The sequence below is a fragment of the Malus sylvestris genome, chromosome 1, assembly GCF_916048215.2.
Source record: "Malus sylvestris chromosome 1, drMalSylv7.2, whole genome shotgun sequence".
NCBI lineage: Eukaryota > Viridiplantae > Streptophyta > Magnoliopsida > Rosales > Rosaceae > Malus > Malus sylvestris.
Window position 1 is genome coordinate 17,197,427 of NC_062260.1, and position 17,657 is coordinate 17,215,083.

Consider the following 17,657-nt stretch of genomic DNA (forward strand, 5'->3'; position numbering starts at 1 on the left):
GACCTAATATATAATTATAATTAAAAAAAATCATGAAAAATTAACTCCAACGCTATATGACTTACTTAAAGAAAATAGTTGGGAGAACAAATTTATCTGTTGCAATATATAGTATCACATCTCTATAGACGAGTAACCTACTTAGAGGAAGCGGAATTGGTTTTATTATGAACGTTTAAAATGCATACAACCATCAAGGAGGACATTCAATATGATATCTGGAGGTTCCTTAAATCAACAAGAATTAAAATTAGAAATTAAGCCCAATTTGACCAATCTATGCGCCACACAATTGGAAGAACAACGAGAATGACAAACTTTGAATTCAGTAAGTTGTTGTAAACCTGCGTTGATGATATCCTCTCTGCAATCACAACCAACGGAGGAACATCTTGCTGGAAACTGCCCAGTGAATGAACAAGTTGTAAGGAATCACTTTCAAGGATGACTTGATTCCACTGGTGATCCAACGCACATTGCACACACCGTCCCTAGCAGCCAAAAACTCCACCATCGTAGGGGTTGTGGCATGAGGTATTTTACGACAGCAACCTCCAGCATAGCCACCGGCAATAGTATATTAATTGTATTTGCTTTATTCTTTTTAATTGAAAATATTTAGAAGTATTTACTGTGTTTCTTTAGGAACGACTATGTATTAATTATGCACATCTGCATTTGCTTTATTCTTTTCAATTTTAAATTTGAGAAGTTACACAACAATTAACAAACAATATTATCTCATAACTTTTGTTTTGAAGCTGGAAATTACCTCATAAACATTAAACAATTACGCCCATTAAAAAGCAACTAAATCTAATCTAATCGACTGGATATTTCTCACACCATTTTTAATTAAAACTACACTTTCGCGTCAATTTAAACAGCAACAGCAAATAAAAAAGCCTTCTGTAGGTGCAGCCGTGTAGGAGGGACTCGACAACCAAGTATGGCAGCCGTCAGTTCAGGTTCCCAAGCAGGACACGTGGCGGCGTTTGTGGCGTTGTTGTTGGGCGAGGGAGTTGAGGCGCACATGAATGCCCATGCGCTCGAGAAGAACTCTAGGCTACGACGGGTGCATGCATCGGTGGTTCATGCATGGCTTCTGGTCTGGTCTGATGCAGTGTCTTTAGGCCTCTGTGCGGAATTGTGAAAAGATCGATCGACTGAGATAATAATATCTGGATTATGATTATCAGCTCTGTTTTATTGACACATGGCGGGCGCATGCGAGAGCATGAGTCACCTTGACCATGACTGCTCCTACCCACGTTCCAAAGCTCCTGCGTATTCCGGAACTTGGAAACCCTAAAACACTGTTGGAGTAGGGTGGTGGGTTAGGGGTGGGGATTTAGAAACGTTTTACTTGTACCCTAGTAAATATAATTATTTCAGGTGAAAAATACGTCATAATTTAACAAATGACAAGCTTATAATTCTTTTGATGATTAAATACATTAACTTGAATTCAATTCGCTTGAAATTGAATTAATACTATTTTTTTTTTTTTGGTAAAATTTGTCAAGAACGCTTTTAAAAACATAACTATATATTGATAACACAACAAATACATAACTACAGAATAATGTTATACTTACCACATTTTTCATATTACATTTGTATCATCTCGCTAATATATATGTGTTCCGTCTCTATTAATTAGAGATGTGGTACAAATGTGACATGAAAATTTTGGTAGGAGTAGTATTTTTTATAACTACATATATCGGAACATGATGGAGCTTGTTCTTCCCTGAGGTCTTGTGTCGCATTATTTGTTCAATATCATTTCTATATTCAAAAATAAATTTTTTAAATTCAAACTTAGAAAGAAAATAATAGGGATGTTAGTTTATATAGTTGATTGTGATGAGTTGGAGTATCATGCTTGCTCGTAAGTCTTAAAATCTTGGTTTATATATGGTATTATGTACAATACAAAATACAACATACTAATGTGTATTTCATACCACTAATCAAATGAGAAGAAAAAATTTCAATGGATAGAGTACTATTTTATATGTTATTTCTATTGAGATTTGAAAAGTACAGGAGAGGCCTACAAATGTATATCAAATTAATTATAATCTATTTGACATGTGTATTAATAATATTTTACATACAAAAAATTATCTACGTTTAATCTGTTGACAGTTGAAAAGTACACAGGAAAGAAGAAACGTAGCTATTTGTAATGAGGTGTATGTACAAGTTTTATATTCGTATTATAGCAATTTCATTTATTTATCTATTTTGATAACTTGCAAAATTAATCAGAATGTGTGGCACGCAACGGAAGCGACAAACATTTAGAACCCCATGGACGGCTTGGATTCTGGAGAGTCGCGCACAACATTACCCTGTCCGTAGATTTGTAAGCAATTTCTAACCAAACAATGCGGTCAAACGAATGACTTGCGACCCAATGAAGACTGACTAGATTCAAGTCAATAGACAATTTATTCTAATAATTTATTTGGAGGAATCAATTAGTTTAATGCAAAATCACCACACAGAGGCTCAATGGTTTGTGTAAATTCTAGATATGTATTTTACACGGCTTATTCTAGTTTGATCTTTAGTTCGTGTGAATCATAAGATGATAATTAGAAAAAGACTGAAATGTTTCTGTAAATTTTCTTATTCTTTTAAAAGATTTCGTGCCTTAGCCACCACACATGATGATGACCAAAGAAAAATTGAAACATCTCTGTAAATTTTCTCGTTCTTTCAAAAGATTATGTGACTGAGCCACCAACTAGTTTTTTTATTTAAATAAAAAAATTAGTTTAATGCATATTTTATCCTAATTGCAGCAAATCAAAGAAACGACTTTAAACTTGATTTGGAGATGGACTCACCATGAATCCATGGCCATCGTTATGATTAAAATATTTGCACGTGTAGGACTTTAGGTAATTGCAATGAAACATGGACCCACCCACTTCCCATTGTTCTTGTTTTTTATGTATTAAATTTTTACAAAATGATATAATATTCTTTCTATACAAAATTAATTTTTTTTAACTATACAAAATTAATTTAAACTATATGAATTCAAACCAGGACTTGGACGCAATGGGTTCAACATTTATAACGTTATGGCAACTGACCCCTTGGTTTATTTGTATTCAATAATAACTTGTTCATTATTCAATATTCACTTGGTACATCAAATATGAGTGATTATCTGGTTGATAGTTTTGGAATGACGTGTGACATTTGACTGTGATCAATGGTGAGCTTAAATGCCTTTAGTCTGTTCGGACTCATTAAGATTAGTCCTACACTTCAAGATGTGGGATACCTCAGGTTTCAGCAAAAAAAAACAAGGCTAAACAGACAAAATGGTCTCTGAGATTTACATAACTCATCACTTTGGTTTGGTCCCTAACATTTCAAATCGATAAAAGTGGTCCCTGAGATTGTCCATCATCCATCATTTTATTCATTCCGTTAAAAACTCTGTTTCGTGTCCAAGAGCTTTTGGTAGGAAGTTTGGGCAATTTTCAAAGTTTCGTAACTCAATCGTTTCTTAACCAAATTCGACCAATAATAATTCACAATGAAGATAGGAAAGTGTAGAATAAAATTATACCTATTTGAAAGCCCAATGGTTTCTGGTTATGGCCGGAAAATAGCCTCAAAGTTGATTGGTCAGAGAGAAAACTTGAAAACTCGTTGGAAACTGGGTAAATTTTAATTGTTCATAACTTCTTCAATACTCAATGAAATCAAGTGATTCAAAAATGAAAATCATACTTCTCGACGAGAAAAAGAGAATGGTACCTTTTTAAATGGCTAAATCACCGTGTTTTGGCCGGAAAATGGCTCGAAAGTGGCTGTCTTGGTCTCGAGTTAGCCATTTTTCGAGCCATTTTTCGTCCAAACCACCATGATTTAGCAGTCTAAAAATGTATCATTCTCTTCGTCTCATCGAGAAGTATGATTTTTGTTTTTAAATCACTTGATTTCGTTGAGTATTGAAGAAGTTACGAACGTTTAAAGTTTACCCAGTTTCCAGCGAGTTTTCCAATTTTTTGTCGGACCCGTCAACTTTGAGGCTATTTTCAGGCCATCTCCAGCAGCCACTGGGCTTCCAAATAGGTATAATATTATTCTACACTTTCCTATCTTCGTTTTGATATATTATGGGTCGAATTTGGTTAAGAAACGATTAAGTTACGAAGCTTTGAAAATTGCCCAAACTTCCGGACAAGAGCTCAGGGACACTTAACGGAGTTTTTAACGGAATGACCAAAATGATGGATGGTGTACAATCTCAAAGACCACTTTTATCGATTTGAAATGTTAGGGACCAAAGTGATGAGTTATGCAAATCTCAGGAACCATTTTGGCTATTTAGCCAAAAAACAAAAATCACTTTGTCCCAGGAGGTTTGGAGTTTAAATATATACACAACAATTTTGGATAAAAATTGAAGTAAAAGAATTATAGGTTTCATATTGATTTAATAACATATATACATTGGATGGTGAAGTATATGTGGGCTAACGTTTTATCTTTTAATCTCTATATATATTGTGCTTAGATTTTTTTTTTCGTGCTAGGAAGATTAAATTTGTATACAAAATTTTGTAAACTAAATGACATATAAATTGATGATTGAATTATTACTTAAGTGTTGACAAACATGCGCATTACCTTGGTGACATGTTATTTAGTTTACAAATTTTATCTTCAAATTTAATCTCCTAGCATTACCCTCTTGTTATTTTGATGAGCAATGTGCTTAGGTCAGTTCTTGGGAGTAGGCTGATCATTGTCAAAGGCTAACATATAAAATTGCCAAATATTTTTGTTGGATTCAAAAAAGATTATTAAGCACAACTAAAAGAGTTAATTGATTAATGCTTTCTCTAATGTGAACAGTTGAATTCAATAATCTCCAACCCCCACGAGGGTTTTGAAAATATTATACATAAAGCAGTGAAGACTATAAGAGCAAATCAAATATCCAAATTTTGTGGTATTAATTACCTCGTAGGAGGCCAGAAAACTTGAAGGAAACTTCCCATGTTGGATTGTTCGTCATTTGTGGATGATTAATTTATTATTCATGCACAAATTTTCCAAAACTCCACAATAAAATGTCACCGTGACCATCACAGCTTACCATGTACGTTTGATAATATAAGGCATGCCTTGTACGGATCTTTTAGTCAATATATTGCTGATGTGTTATAGACTCGAGAGGTTGAAAGACTAGAGACGAAATTGCAGTGAAAGAAAGTAGAAAATGACCCTTACTATATATTTGTGGAATAATAAATTTTTATGCCCGATACAAATATTTTTTAATGTTGATCCAGACTTAATTATATACTGGTCGATACAAACAAACATGTTGCCTAGTTAAAAGAAGTTGGTCTGATGCTGATGATAATTATGTTATTAATTAGGATAGCCATGCAACTGTTGCAACCTCTACATTTGATCCTATAATTGATCATATATTTTTTTAATTGAAACTAAGTAGATTCATATGATTATTTCCGTAATCTAACTTAAAGGATTTAGAAGTAGCTTGTAGCTTAATTGGTTATGAGCGTTCATCTTTGCACTCAAAATCCCCGTATTTGAATTTAATATAGATTATAATATTATTTGTACAAAGGAAAGAAAACTAACTAACAAGGACTCCATGCATGTAGGAACAAAATGTAGCTAATTAACCAGAGAAAGTGGTCGAATCAAACAGCGGGGATTACAAAGTAATTCCCACTAGCCTACCACTATGATATTTGCATGGTTTTATATTTTGATGCAAATCCATGGCATTTCGATGAAACTTATGCATATCTTAGGTCTTCTCGAGAATATATGGTTTGGGATTGAGCATGTTGTGCGCATATATTTTAGATTAACTTGTGTATCAAGAAATCCAAAACCAATTGGTTGACTCGAACAACTTTATCGGAAGTCTTCTATTCAATCATGTATGCATAATGTAGTCCTCATCAATTTCAAAAAAATAAAATAAAATAAAATATTAGAACTTTTTGTGCATGAAACCCCACATGTAGTTAGAGCGCACGATGTTTATATTTTTGTTTAATGAGATATGCTTAATTCAAGAAGAGTTTGCCACTAATTTTAGCGAAATTTTCGGTCTAATCACTCATTTGCATCAACGTATTGGTGGCACGGTCAAAACCACGTAAATTGTCACCCGACTCACACCAACTTTATCACTATTTTTTCCTTTTGAGTTCTGCATGGTCAACTTGCTTTTCAGTTGGTGATAACATACCACTAACCACTAATGAAAGATAAAATTAGTTGCTAATGAAAGAGTGAAGAAGAAACCTAATTAGTTTTGAACTAATCTTAACGATCTTCTTTTCTATGTGAAGGTGTATCACACGGGGACCATTGCCAAAGAGTTGATGCTTTAATTTTATAAAATAACAAGATAAGAAGAACCATTAAGCATGGAAGATTGCACTAATCATACAAATCAAGGTCAATGCAAAGTTAACAATCAACTGATCAAGTAGTGGGATAGCCGCTGGTCCGAACCTAACCCACTTGGGTTAAACAACTCCTACGATGATTGGATTCGACAGAGTGAATTTCCATTTTGACTGGTGGGGGAGCTTTGAAGATTCTTGACTTTTATTTTTATTATTTTTTCCTTCAAAACTACTTGAATCTTTGAATAATTATTGGAGAACATGTCCAACTTTGGTCCGTGGTCCTTCATGGAGCCCTTCTTTTTTCGGGGTTCTTCAGGCATAAAATTTGATGATATATGATCCTTGGATTGCCACTTTCTTTTGACTGTAAAAAGATGAACAGAGGTAACTGAGAAGCTAAAATTGGGTCCTACATGTGGCTTTGTTTGTTCTTAAATATCACATAAAACATATTCCAATCAGTCACAGACTCAATGTGCATGTCATGTTGTCTTAATCTATCCTCTTTTGATTTTTTTTCTGAAAGAGAGGAAATTTCTTTTTTGTTAAACGTTAATTTTCCTTCCCATGAACAAAGTAACGAAACATGAATGTTTTTTCCTTTACAGTACTTTCTATTCACTTGAACATGATTAACTTTGTTGCACGATTGATCAATTAAACAAAATTGCCTATTTCGAACACATTCATTTGTTTATAGGTGTTTTTTGGATTGATGAAGCAATGATGGTTAATTAGTGGTCAGTTCATGTGGTAGCTCGACCCAAGAAGAATCGGTTTTGAGGAATCTGAAGCTTTGTACGGTGTATATCAGAAAGTTATGAGTTATATATGCTTCTATACTAACTGGCTCGAGATGGTTTTGGCAGTGATTTTAATATATTAAGAAATTGATGGAGTGTTTTTTGGAAAATTCTGTTTTATTTTCTTTTTAAGAGTATGGTTTACTAGAAGTATTTAAACAACATAGTTGTTAGTTCAATTGGGGTTTACCGTGGTTGCACATAACTAGAGTTTAAAGCTTTGTAACAAATGAGGGAGTGAGCAGTGAGGATTTCCTTGTTATTAAAAGAACACTGATGAAATATGGACAAATGACTGGATTGAAATATTCAAAAATAAATGCCCCTGTTCAAATTGATACCTGGAATGTTAATATTGCAATCGCTAGCTAATTAATCAACTACAATAATTAGCATAAATTCCGTGGATTAAAATGATCATATAAGATCGTTTAGTCCGACAGGCAACAAATAAGAGAAAATTGTAGAGGATGCTTACTTTAAAGGAAGGACCAACTTTATGAAATTCTAAAGGCATAACCAAAGTGCACCAACTAGATAAACAACAAAGCATAATCTTGAGCTCATATTCTCAATTTCCTTTGTGCAGATTTGATTCTTCATGCAAATGTTTGTTTATAGTTATTAACCTATTACAGGCTTAACAACTTGCATACTCAATATTCATCACACCTATGCAAAAATGTATTTTCTAGACTCCAGTACTTCTCCTTCTCTACTGCTTCTTTCAATATTTATAGTTTGGTTGGTGCCAAACAACCCGAAAGTACAGCTAGTCTCAAAGATCTAACACCAAATTGCGAATGCCACCCACGTACACATAGACACTTAGAAAAATAAATAGCGTATCAACTTTAATCTTGACATTGCATGAATCAATAGGAACATCCAATTAGTGGGTACACATTATAGTATTGTTCATGCAATTAACTATTCAATTGTTTAAATATTAATCCACGTTGGGGTGAAGAACAAGATAATGATGCTTACAGGAGTTTAGTGTTTGGCTGCATTGGAATCATATCTTTTGGTTTCAATCTAAATTAATTTACGACGGGATATTATGCTGATCTTTTTTTACTAAAACACTTAGATCAACATCGTCTAGCTTGCATGCAATATATAATGCTAGTTGCTTAAGAACTAAACCCCACATGTAATCAATCATAAATCTTTGTTTAAGTGGTACGAATGAAATGAAGGGGAAAGGCCGGGCCCTTAAGGGGAGCCCTATGACCATCGAGGCCACAAGTGCTCATCCATACAACTCCATAAGTTGCTTAAAACTCATATATATCGGTCCTACCTATCTTTATCAACGAGTGTTAGATGGTTCCTGCCTACTTTACTAAAGGATGTTATCATTTCTGTGAAGTTAATAGGGATTTTTGTTTTTCTTTTTTGGGGGGTAATATAAGGGGGTGGGCCCAAAACTAGCTCTAGTAGTTATTACAAACAGTCCGAGTTTTATCCAATTATCAAGTAAACGAGTTCCAATCAATTTAGGCAGGCTCTAAAAATAATGATATTCAAGATCTATATTATATGCGCACTCTCCCACTTTTTAGTGTAGATAATATCGCTTGTTCAAAAACAATATATATATATCCATATTATATAACTCCAATTGGCAATGTCATCCGCCATTATATTTAGACATGAACTAACTCGTATTTTGCTACGATTATCATAAATTGTTTGTATTATATTGAACATTGATGTTGTCAAGAAGATGAAAGCTAGTATTAATCATAATCTAAACTACCTATTAATACAACTCTGTTTGTCAACCAAAACTCCAAAAATTTACTATTCTAACCCTCTCTATTAATAGAACTCTGTTTGTCAACCAAAACTCTAAAAAAACTACTATTCTAACCCTCTTATCAAAACTAAACAAAAATAATAATAAAAAACACGAGCAATTTGATAATTACATGCAACACAAATTTTGCTATTTTTTTTTACATAAACCTCACAACTAAGTAAACATAACACACTCTATTTCAAATTAAAATTGTGAAAATGATTTTTTCAAACACCCCCACCCCTCCTTCTCCCTCTTTCAAGTTCCACGCCCGTTTTATTTCCCTTTTTTAGTGTTTTGTTTTTTTAACAAACGATATTATCTACACTAAGAAAGAAGGGATGAGCTTAGCCTTTTAGTGCTTTCTTTTTTTCATTAAAAAGGTGATAAATATTTTTTATAACAAATAATAGACAAATTTAATTACACACGTATTATCTGTGGGCTACGACTAGTATTAATTAAATTAACCACTAAAGCTGAATTCATCTCCACACATAAGCTTGAAATACTATTGTCTACTGCAAGCTAGCTGTAGACCAAAATATAGCCCCAAACATTTCGTAAGGTGTCGTTTGGCACAAGCCATAAGCTTATACCATTTTGTGAGTTATTACTAAAACACAAAAACTGTTTCATGGTGTTTGATGACAGAAATAATTAAGTAACACCAAGCGATGCTTAATTCAGACGGGTAAAGACCACGCCTAGCGGGTTCTTTGATTTATAATATATATATAGGTTTCCTTGTTCTTGGACGAAAAAGGAAAGAAAATCTAGTCTTAGATTTGTATTCCACCTAGCTAGTGGATTGTTTCCCTTTTCCGTTCTTGTGAGCTCAACAATAATGGAGACACCAGCATATGAGTCTATTTTACTGTTGAGGAAAATACTTGGAAAATATTTTTCCACTTGAGTCACTACACCCCAACCAGAACGAAAAGTGAAAATGCGATTAGCTTGACACAACTGATGGCATACTTATTAATTTAAGTAGAATAAATATAACAAAATATGAATTCTGCACAACTTTTTTCTTTTATATATATACATTTATATTTATTTTTTTTACTTTTATTTGATTTAAAAATAAACATGAATGTGCATGAAATCAAGAAGTACAAAATGATTCAAGAAATACACGAGTTTTATAATATTAAATTGTGTAATCTGAAAATCATGAATTTTGAGTGCAGCATAAGGATGGATTATTCTTTCTCTTATCCATAAATTGTCACATTCTAAGTAAAGTTGATTACGAAGTCAAATCCAAATTAAACAAAGCAGGTCAACATTGAATGTCATTTGAGCTTACTTGCGGTGGAAGTTTGTTAACATTTTCAAGTCTACTAAGTAGGTAAATGCCTTTTACTAAAAGGGCAGTCACATCTTCTACACTATACCATTAAATTTAATATTAATTATCATTAATCTGCAATTAGGCAAGTGATTGACAGATTTCTAATGAAAAAATGAATTAAACGATGAAAGCATATCCTGTCTAATTTTCAACTTGTCAATCCTTGACCTTACATTTGGTAAATCATCTCCAAACCAAATCTTTTCAAAATTACAAATACAATAAAATAAAGTATGAAAGTCTCATTTAAATTGTTCTTTATGTATTCTATTTGTCCAGCATATGCCTTCAAAGATACTGCAAGGTAATAAAATTGAAATATTTTTTTTAAATGATTTATTGAAAAGTAGGAAAATCCTTAAGAATTTCCAATTGAATGCCATGAATTTGATCCAAATTAATATTTTTGTTTTTCTTCTTCAACTTCGGAGAGTGACACAAATCCATGCCAAGAACTCAACTTGCACCAAGATTCTCCTTTTTGGTCTCAACTTTAAATCAAAATTGGTCTTAGGCCATCTCCAATGAAAAGGTTAAAGGTTTAAAAGTAAAAAAATGATCTGATTTGTCAATAAAATCATCTCCAACCAATGGCCAGACGATAATTATGTGGAGCCCACTAAAATATTATCTGGCCAAATGGGGCATCATGCTGGCCAAATGTAGCCCTCCCCCTCTTAGCCCCTTTTTTGGGACCCAACTCCTCAGTTACAATAATTGATTTAAATTCAACAATTAGACTTTAAAATATCCAAATGTAGTTTAATTAAATTAACCAATAAATTTAAAGAATAAATTTAAAACTAATAAATTATTGAGAGGAAATAAATTATTGAAGGGGCTATGTTTAGCCCCTTCGGTTGGAGATGGTATATGAGTATAGTCTAAACTGTTCATTTAAAAATAATTTTTCGCATGACCATAATTATAGACGAGACTCTATTTAGCATTTTCGGTTGGAGATGATCTTATATTGTTAAAACTTGAAAACTAAATAATTTGGTTGTCTAAGACTAGAACCAGCACAAGAGGCCCATGCGTGGCTAAGGGCCCATTTAAATATTATGATGTGTAACTTTGGAAAACACTTTCGTTAAAAGTGGTTTTATTATAAATAAGTTGAATTTTTTCAGTGTTTTCTGAAAAAGCATTTAGAAGAATAGCATGAAGAAGTATTTAGCAGGTGCTTCTTCCAGAACGCTTTCTGAAAAAGCTTGTACGAGTCAAAAACAGATTTTTATTTTTGCCAAACATAATGTTAGAAGCTTATGGGGGGGGGGGGTACAATAGTGTTTTCTTATGCCTTTTATTTTTGGGAGTTTTAACAAAACACTATCGGTACTGTTCACTTTTAACGAAAAATCACATTTTAACCTTTAACTGGCACTATTCACTATACCTTTAAAAAGAGCTTTTCGTTAAAAGAAAAAAAAATTTAGACTTTCCGTTAATTTTCCTTTTACTTTTTGAATCGAAATGCTAATGGGCTATATACACGATGAGCTTTTCATTTGTTTTTCTGGCCCATTGGAATGGATAACTATTACCAAATAGAGAATTTGCACATAGAAAAAGTATTTTAGTGCTTTTGTTAAAAGTCCGAATAAGCCCTTTTCAAAAGCAAAATAATATTACAAGCTTAGTACGGTTGAAGAAGGAGTAGTGATTAGTTGAAGGTGTACACAATGAAAGGAAATTGGGTTATCATCCAAAAAAATCTTGTCCTACCTACTACCATCTTTCTGCCTGTTGTACTGAATCTTGGTTGACAGAATTCCCGGCCATTTGAGAGGACCTTAGGACATCCCATCAATGTCAACGGGGAGAAGTGGTTTTGGCCAGACACCCAGTCGAGATTACTTCTGGCGGTTGAACAATTGTAGTCATGTCATCGTTTTTATGCAACATTCCAAATACTGTCACAGAGCTGCAAGGGCCAAATGAAGTCCAAAGTCGAGGTGCAAGATGATCAGATGGATGTGGCAGAAAACATGACGATAAAAAATGACTAAACTTGAGTAATGTTATAAATAGGTAAAATTTAGAGAGATAACCTTTACTCGGAACAGGAACGAAGCAGTTGCAGAGTATTATACCAACACAAAATGTTGCAGAGGAAGTAATGTATATTATTGCTATTAGATGTTTTCTCTTCCTTTTCTCTCCTTAATGTTCACTTCATTTGAACAATCTAAGTGCTCTATTTATAGAGCCACTTCAATGGAAACTTACAAAACTTACTATTCACATGTGATACATTACTATACACATATGGTACTTAACTATACACATGTGGGCAAACATACTATACACATGTGGGCAAACATACTATACACATGTGGTACTTAACTATATACATGTGGGCAAACATACCCATTATTTACAACACTCCCCCTTGGATGCCCACATATCAGTATCAGTTGCCTCATTAAAACCTTGCTTGGAAAAACCCAGTGGGAAAAAACCATAGCGAAGGAAAAAGAGTACAACTTTACATGGATGGTGTTGAGCATGCTTATGTTGCCTCGTTAAAATCTTGAGAGGAAAAACCCAGTGGGAAAAATCCTAATCGAAGGAAAAAGAGTACAACATACATGTATCATGGATGCTCCCCCTGAATTGTATTTCCCTCTGATTCCGCATTCTTCAAATTTGTAAGTCGACGTAATCCGATTCCCTGCACCAACTTCTGAAATGTGCACTTTGGTAGAGATTTGGTGAACAAGTCTGCTAAATTTTCATTGGAATGGATTTGTCTGACTTCAATAACTTTACCCTTCTGAAGTTCATGTGCACTGAAAAATCTTGGAGATATGTGTTTAGTCTTATCACCTTTGATGAATCCTTCCTTCATCTGGGCGACACAAGCTGCATTATCTTCATGGATGACAGTTGGAGTATCTGTCTTTGAAGGTAGACCACATGAATTCCGGATGTGATGGATCATTGATCTTAACCAAGAACATTCACGACTTGCTTCATGTAAAGTAATTATTTCCGAGTGATTAGAAGATGTAGCAACTAATGTTTGCTTCGTTGATCGCCATGAAATTGCAGTATCTCCATAAGTGAACACATATCCATTTTTTGAGCGGGCTTTATGCGGATCGGAGAGAAAACCAGCATTTGCGTATCCAACAAGGATCTGATCATTTGTGAGATTGTCTGAGTAGAAGAGACCCATATCTGTTGTCCCACGAAGATATCGTAGAACATCTTTGACTCCTTTCCAATGACGAATTGTTGGAGCAGAGCTATACCTAGCTAACAAGTTAATTGAAAAAGCTATATCTGGTCTAGTACATTGTGCTAAATACAATAAATCACCTATTGCGCTCTGTTTATACCATACTTAGTGCCTCCATATTTAGATCTCGTATAAATACTCGGGGGACTTAAATGTAATTATGTAATAAATGAATGAGTAAATATGTAATAAGTGAGGAGTCCTTATTCTATAAAAGGACCCATTCACCCTCACAATTAGGGAGAGCCTCATTCTCACCCTCAGAGGCCAATTCCTAGGCCCTATCACCCCCTCTCAAAGCTCTCACTCTTAGAGCTCTCTCTCCCTCAGATAAATACATAATTAGTGTGGACATAGCCCAAACCTTGGGGTGAACCACGATACATCTTGTGTTATTTACATTACTTGCAGATTCACGGCCGGATTTACGTTATTCCAAGACCTCCGGTTTTGTGCATCAACATTTGGCGCCGTCTGTGAGAATGACACAAAAAACTGTGTCGGTTCTCTTTCATTTTTTCATTTTCGCCGTGGATCTACAAAATTTGACAGAACCTAGAATGAAAAACCACAACAAAATCTCCCAAAAACCCAAACACCATCGTCACCACACTAAAGGCAAAATTATTTCAAAATCCACATCCTCTCTCTCTTATTCTTCTATGTTTTGAGCGAGCAGCATGCATCAATAGTGCATCACCATTCACTGTCTTTATCCGGTGCCGTTTCGCTACAGCAGCCGGGGCATCGTCGGGGGGCATGGGATCCGAATCCGGTTGTGGTCGCACCCAAACCCGACCGAGACCATGAAAGCGCACCGCATCATTGAGACGGTTCAAAAGGAGCAGAGCAACTCGCTTTTCTGGAGAACAACTCACTATCCAGAATTTACAAGAGCAGAGGCAATGGCTGATGAGGAATCCCTTCTGACTTGAAGCGATGATTCAGAAATTTTGACTGCTCAGAGGAGTCAAGCTATGAGGAAGAGACAAGGCAGCTACATTTGGAGTTCCTTGAGGTAGAGAGTACGCTAGAGGGAACTGGTACACATCAAGACAACAATTATGGATCAACAGCGGACAACCCACTGAGTTTAATTTCTTGCTATAAATCAGAAACATGCAATCCTTTTCCCGCTTTTCTCAGCCCCCTAGAATCTTGCTTTTTCATCAACTGGTATTTTTTCTTGTTGTTTAACCCTTCATCTTTCAGTCTTCTTTCTGGTTAAATTCCAAAAATTTCAACTTTTTACGATGTTGGTTGCTTTCAGATTGCTATAAAGCCCTCGCCTTTGAGTTTAATTTCATTCAAATCCCAAAAATTCATATGGGTTTTTCCCATTCTCTCTCTAGAATTATACCCAACAAACCAAATCAGATTTTCTCAGGGTTTTCCAAAATTCTCCGCAGCTGCTGCTACAACAAACAACGCATGTGTACGACGAAGGATGAGGAAACGCCGTCGTCTATCTCGTCGTCTTCAGCCACCTCTATCTCCGACGTTGTGGTTTCATCGGCGTCGGTGTGACCGGAGTTTCTTCTCTTACTCCGGCTCTAAAGATTGCTCGTCCCTTTCAGCAACAAGATCTACTCCGACGATCGAAAAAAAAACGTCTTAGAATCATAGCAGGCTTACGCTGTCAGCTCATAGCGGCCCTATTCTCGAGCTTACCATGGCGGAGAAACTGGATTAGCTGAACGGGGTCGCTGCCATCGTTGGAAACGCTTCACAGCACCTAGCTGCATAACTATTTTATGCAAGGACCGTGTTGGGATGATTGGTGGACTGCTATGGAAAAGGTGCTGTGTTTGCCAAGGCTTTCCAGCAAGCCAAACGACAAGCCAAACAGCAAGCCAAACGCTAGAGAACGGCTACGGCTCGAGGTTGTTCGAGCTGAACAACAACGTAAATGTTGTAAACAGGATTATCTTGGGAAAATAAAGCAGCTCAGATCTGGCGATGGTGGGCAAAGAGAAGAGCTTGCAGCACATGTCCTATCACTATGCGCACCGAATCCATACATCATTTCTCAAATCACCCGATTTGGGTGAAAGCGTGTCAGATGGTAAAGATGCTTGCAAGTTGGGGATTGAAATCTTTAAGCCAAAAGAAAGAAAAACAAAGATGGGGGAAAGCAAAAGCAAAAGAAAAGCAACCAGGCCGAAAGCATCCAGGCTATCCCTTCATCATTAAAGGAGCCACGTGCTCCACCGAGGCCACGAGAACCCCTACCACGATGTCTTCCATTTCTGTCACGATTACCCATGTTGCCCTTAATCATGTCATCAAGCGACATATCCAAAGTAGAAAGCAGAAAGAAAAGCAAAAGGAAAAACAAAAGCAGAAAATAAAAGAGAAAGCAAAAGTAAGAAATAAACACTCCACCAGAATGATGTGATTTACTTTTCTTGTTTCTGAATGGTGTAAATTATTTTTCTTATTTTTCAGAGACATCTATATAAACCCCATCAGAGGGTATAAAAAATAATAAAAAAAGGGTAAAACCCAAAATAAATGGGCTGAAATGTTAAGGAGAGGGCGAAGGCCCATAAGCCATTCATACCACCAACCAAGTGATCAAAAGTACGCCCAGTACTCTAAAATTATTCGGCAACCCGCCGCTATTACCACCAACCAGGTGATGAAATGTACAACTCGTACTCTAATATCATTTGGCAACTAGCCATTCATGCCACCAACCAGGTGATGAAATGTACAACCCGTACTCTAAATATCATTTGGCAACTAGCCATTTATGTCACCAACCAGGCGATGAAATGTACAACCCGTACTCTAAATATCATTTGGCAACTAGCCATTCATGCCACCAACCAGGCGATGAAATGTACAACCTGTACTCTAATATCATTTGGCAACTAGCCATTCATGCCACCAACCAGGTGATGAAATGTACAACCTGTACTCTTCTTCATGCCACCAACCAGGTGATCAAAAGTACGCCCAGTACTCCAAATTATACATGAGCATTACTCATGTCATTCATACATAAACATTCATGAACATCACTCATGACAATTATACATAAACATTCATGACCATTATTCATGTCAACATTCATGAGCATCACTCATGTTAACATTCATGAGCATCACTCATGACAACATCCATGAGCATCACTCATGTCAATCAACATAAACATTCATGAGCATCACTCATGTCAATTAGCTTCAAAAGCTTCATTTACAGAACTCTAGCTTCAAAAGCTTCATTTACAAAAGGTCCAGCTTCGAAAGCTTCATTTACAGAGATCTAGCTTCAAAGTTTCACTTGCAAAGCTTCACCTATAAAGCTTCAGGGCAAGGTATACAAATACCGCATCCGAACAACCACCACTTCGGCCCATACATGGATTCAATTTGAAGTTTCCAGCCAACAGACTCTATTGACCGAAGACTTGGGAGACTACATTATGTACCATATATTGGGCCTCATGAAAAATACTTGGAGGACTTAGCCCATTATTCATGTACTGAGGAGTGAGCCCTTATTTTATAAAAGGGACTCCCTCACTTTCATTAGAGAGCACCCATTATTCATGTACTAAGAAGCGAGCCCTTATTTTATAAAAGAGACTCCCTCACCTTCATTAGAGAGCAACGCCGCCAGCTGAGCAACTGCCTCGCCGCGAGCATCACTCCTAGCCCATCACTTATGTATTGAGGAGCGAGCCCTTATTCTATAAAAGGGACTCCCTCACCTTCATTAAAGAGCAACGCCGCCAGCTGAGCAACCGCCTCGCCGCGAGCATCACTTCTAACCCATCACTTATGTATTGAGGAGCGAGCCCTTATTCTATAAAAGGGACTCCCTCATCATCATTAAAGAGCAACGTCGTCTACTGAGCAACCGCCTCACCGCGAGCATTAACTCTAACCCGTCATTTATGTATTGAGGAGCGAGCCCTTATTCTATAAAATGGACTTCCTCACTTTCAACGCCACAAGTCGAGCCAACCAAGACAACATAAGCCACGAGCCGA